The sequence below is a fragment of the Pinus tabuliformis genome, chromosome 5_2 (assembly GCF_031772625.1).
Source record: "Pinus tabuliformis cultivar Carrire ecotype Pingquan chromosome 5_2, CPIR1, whole genome shotgun sequence".
NCBI lineage: Eukaryota > Viridiplantae > Streptophyta > Pinopsida > Pinales > Pinaceae > Pinus > Pinus tabuliformis.
Genome location: NC_142306.1, coordinates 144,805,865 through 144,811,239, shown reverse-complemented (window position 1 = coordinate 144,811,239; position 5,375 = coordinate 144,805,865).

Here is a 5,375-nt window from a genome sequence, read left to right as displayed (position 1 = left end):
CTTCAGTGGCTTGGAGGAGAAATACCTCAAGAATAACATTGAGTTTGGAGATGATAGAAGGTACACCATTACCAAAATTGGTACTTTAACCTTTAAGAGGGATTACAGATCCCCTGTTCAACTCAAACATGTGATGTTTGTGTCGGGTCTAAAGAAGAATCTCATATTCTTAGAAATGTTGTAAGATCTTGGTTATGAAGTGATCTTTAGGAAAGGTAAGCCTTTTTGAGACACATAGCCATGGGGCAAGTGAAGCAAAGAAGGTGCAAAGCCGAGACATCGGTGAATTATGGCATAGAATACTTGGTCATTTTTACCATGGTGCTTCGAAGATCATGCAATAGATTTCTACAGGCCTTCCTAAAGCTGCACTAGAGCAACAAGCTACATGAAAAGGGTGTACATTGGGAAAGTACACAAAAGAAACCTTCAAGAATTGGGAAAATAAAGCCAAGCAGTCCTTGAAAGAATTCACTCAGATGTGTGTGAGCCTTTCTCGACAACTTCCACTACAAATCACAGATATTATGTTATATTTGTAGATGATTTATCACAAAAGCGACGGATTTTCTTCATGCAGAATAAAGACCAAACATTCTCCAATTTCATTGAATTTAAAGCAATTATTGAGAAGGAAACTGGTAAGAAACTGAAGTCTCACAAAAGCGATAATGGTGGGGAATATGTGTCAAACGAGTTTAAGAAATTATGTGCAAGAGAATGCATTCTATTTGAGTTGACAACACCCCACAACCCATAACAGAATGCAGTCGTTGAGGGGAGGAACAAAAGTATTTTTGGAGTTGCATGGGCGACGTTGCATGACCGAAGCCTACCACTACACTTATGGGTTGAAGCATGTAACATAATTGTTTATTTACATAATAGGAGTCCTCATCAGATTCTTGGCATGAGTACACTAGAGGAAGCTTTTTCAGTTAATAAACCATATGTGTCACACATTAAGATATTTGGATCATCAGTTTATTGTCATCTTTCCAAGGATGAAAGGAAAAAGGTAGAGCCTACAGTTGAGTTGGGAATATTTGTGGTGTACACAGAAACACCTCACAACTATTGTGTGTACTTTCCATATCTCAAGATGAAAGTTTTTAGGAGATATGTGAAGCTTGATGAGGAGAAGGAAATGAGATGTTCTCTTGAGAGGGAGATTTTGTTGAATTCAGGTAAGGAGATTTTGGCTCTAAAGGAAGAACCTCAGGAATTTGTGGAGCATCCACAAGCAGAGGAAGAGAGAGTGGAGACATCCACTCAAGTAGAGCCATCCATAGATGGAAGGAAGTGAACCAGGGAAGCTGACATATTATTTCATGATGATAGACAGAATTTGGGAGCACCCACATCACAACGTAGGAAGAGGAGGGCACCAGATCGGTACACTAGCAACATGGCTCTGATGAGTGAGCTTATAGAGACTGATCCATCCTCATTCGAAGAAGCACTATAGAAACCAGTATGGGTTGATGTTATGGTAGAGGAATATGATTCCATTATTGAAAACAGTGTTTTGGAAGTGGTCCCATGACCATAGGACAAATTAGTGGTAGGTTCCAAATGGATCTACAAGGTGAAGCAAGCAGCAGATAGAAGCATCGAGAAACACAAGGCCAAATTTGTGGCCAAGGGGTTCTATTAGGTGGAAGGAATTGACTATGAGAAGACCTTTGCTCCAGTAGAAAGGTACTCTTCAATCAGATCAATTATAGCACTTGTAGCGTAGATGGGATGGAATATCCATCAGACGGATGTGAACACAACATTCCTCAATGGATTGATTAAGGAGGAGGTGTACATTTATCAACCCGAAGTTTTTGAGATGTTTGATAGAGAGTCGCATGTGTGTAGACTCAAGTGAGCACTATATGGATTGAAGAAATTACCCCATGCTTGGTACACTGGGATCAACAACTATCTCATTATGTTGGCAATGGTTTCTTGGTACAGTAGGAAGCAGAGATCCAGTGCACTCAGCTCAATGGAAGCATAGTACATGGTTGCAAGTAAAGCAACATGTGAGGCTATCTGCATGAGAAAGATTCTTGTTGGGTTATTTGATCAAATGATGGATCCTACTATTATTTACTGTGACAATCAGAGTTATATCAAACTCTTTGAGAATCCAGTATTTCATGATTGATCCAATCATATCGACATTTGGTACCACCATCTACGGGATTGTGTGCATAGGTAGATCATGTTGTTGGAATACATTCCTATAGGGGATCAAGATGCAGATATTTTGACAAAGGATTTGTCAAGAGGAAAATTTGAGTTGCCTCTAGGCAAGATCAAGGTATCAAATAATATCTTTGTTGCTAAGAGGGAGTGTTGAAAATGTTGCAAGAAAATCTAGTTTTGGCTTTTCCTTGGTCAAACTAGATTAAAATTAGAATTTAAATTTTAGTAAAATACTTGGAGGTATTTAAATGAGGTGACATGGAACTTGTCACTTGGTTAACTCATTTTATCAAGTTGGAGACACTTGAGTTATGTTTTGTATCTTGATTGCTAATTTCTAGCAATCTATTTCAGTTAATTTGAGTTATTAGGAGCTTAACTAGTTCTAATTGTTAGAGAACTAATGGAGGGTCTAGTAGTGGGGTGTGTAATTCAGTGATCAACCAGTTAACTCATCAATCAACCCATAGCAATTGATGCATGCAGATAACTCGATTCACCCAGTTGAGATTGTATTTCAAGGGCAATGTACTATCAGCTGTAGACTATTCCAAGTTGTGACTACAGGAATTGCGTGATTCTCAATGAGAAATTTCCCTAATTAATAGGGGCTAATTCCTCAAGGAACAACCAAAGGAAACAAGAGCTTGGTAGGTGGGAAAATTTGTTAAGTATTAGCCATAGTCAATTTGTGGGGTAGTGAGATAGATTATACTAGTACATAGGTTGCTCAGGCTTGAGCAAGCATCGTATTTCTTCTCTATTTTCTCATTAATGCAATACAGATAGGAAAGGATTTTGAGAAGTTTATTTCCCCTAGATAGATATTTGTGTATGTTTTGAATCTTGTCTCATGTTGATTTTGTGATTTCTCGATCTTTAATTGATTTCTGCAGATGAATAGAGTAGATTCAAGTTTTATGTTTTAGCAAAATTACATGAGAAGTTTTGAATCCATAAGGAATGTATACACTTATAACCACAAAAATACCTCCACTCAAACAAGACACCAATGCCAAACCTTAATCCAGAAACATCTCCATGGCAATCCATCTCCATAAAGGTAACAAAATTCAGAAAATCAATGACATTTATTCATACGTGACTCAACTCATCTAGCTACCAAGGGTAGTAAACAATGCTCCAAAAATTGCATTATTTTGACTCAAATTTCTATCACTCTACCCAACACTTTGACTTGACTCTTACAAAACCGATTACATTGTCTCACCATACATCAAGCTTATATGTACTCTTGCAAACTACCAAGTCATAGAAGTAATGCATCATAGACAACATCATCACTTTAACCAAGGAAACTCTGCAAAAAAACTATGCAACCTTCTCAATAAGGTTACAACAAAGAAATGGTAGTTACAAGGCTCAAATTTAGGACCAGTACATCAATCAATAATATGCCAAACTTAATGGCATTATACTCACATAAAATAACATGAACATCCTTGCAATATCAATAAATATTTAATCACCCTTCCTTCGTAGAGAAATCAACAAATCACAACACACTAAAGAATCATAAGAACAAAAATAGTATAACGGATCGCTCACTCTTTAGTTGACATGTAGAAAATATAACGGATCACTCACTACTTCTATGCTCAAATAAATTTGCAACATAAATTTGATAAAAATGGTGTATAACTTATCATAAGTTTGTAAAAGTATATTCAAATACAATCCCTACACTTCTTATGAACAAGATGATGATCTTTGCATACAACAAGATCTTATTGCAAACAGTGATGTGCATTCATTGATGGCTCTCAAACCCTTGCAACAAGTACATTGACATGCAAGAATTTCCATGTCTCTATTAATACAAACCCTTTAGCATCAAGCATGCAAGGTCATAGAGACACATAGCTTGCATCAATGTATATATACCAGTCTAGATCCATCTAACTCTATATCTCATGCATTGAGGGGATCAAATCCCTCAAGAAGAAAACCTTTCCACAAATTATTAATCCAAAGTTATTAAATCCAATAATACTAATATTATAATATATTAATATTAATATTTGGTTTAATATTAATATTAATCTTTTAATGTTAATATTAGATTTTATGATATCTTTTACATGGCATGATAACAAAATTTATAATAAAACTACATCAATTTAATATTTTCAAATATTACAACTTTGACTTGGAAATATTTGATATACCCATAGGATATGGTTTCCCTTTTAAAGATTCATTTTACGAATATTTAATTAGAAGAAATATTAAAATATTGTGGAGCATGATTTTTGATTTGTTGTGTTGAATTGTATTGTAGTTTTTTTATCTATATGGTTATTTTCATTTTTGTTTTGGGTTGACATTTTTTTTTTCTCGGTAAAGACTAATTCTATTAAGAGGAAATATGGTACAATAAGAAGATACAGCCAAGAGAGGCAAGAGCACAGGCTGCCGGAAAGGAAAGACTATCCACCTCGGCCCCTGAAAAGGAAAAGAGAAGAGCGTTGTGCTGAGCGAGAAGAAACAAGAAGAAAAGAAGAGCCAGAACATAATAGAGGATTTTACCCAACATGTGTAGAATCAGAAATACGGCTCTTTTTTCCTTTCTTTTTACCAACTTTGACCCAGTCAAGAGGACTTTGCTGAACCTGCATGATTTGCATACTGATCTGAGCTGACGGGGAGGGCTCCTTGTCTGAATCTGAGGTGGAGGATTCATGATTCCTTTTCTGTGAGGTTGGAGGGACTGACGAATTCTCAGGATCGGTCAAGGGCGGATCCTGTGCCAGCTTTACTTCCCTTTCTTCCTCACCCTCTTCCTCTTCATCCGAGCTGAAATCAAAGTCATCCATGGGGGGTGGGTCATGAGGCTTCCAGCTTTTGGATTTCTGCTTAGTATTGACTTTCTTCTTTTGGGCAGGCATCGTGGGAGAAGAGCCCTTAAGGTGCCCTGTGTGATGGCAGTTACGGCAACGAAAGGTTGTGTTCTCGTAGTCCAGGGTATGTGTCCAATGGAAGTCTCCAATTTTGAGATTGATCTGGTCAGGGAGACCTTTGCTCATGTCGATCTCTGCACAAATTCTGGCAAAAGTATATATTCATTTTTCCCCCCTGGAGACGTCTGTATCTAGAAAGCGTCCTAGGGAATTTCCTATCCCTTGGAATACTGCAAAATGCCATAGGTGCACTGG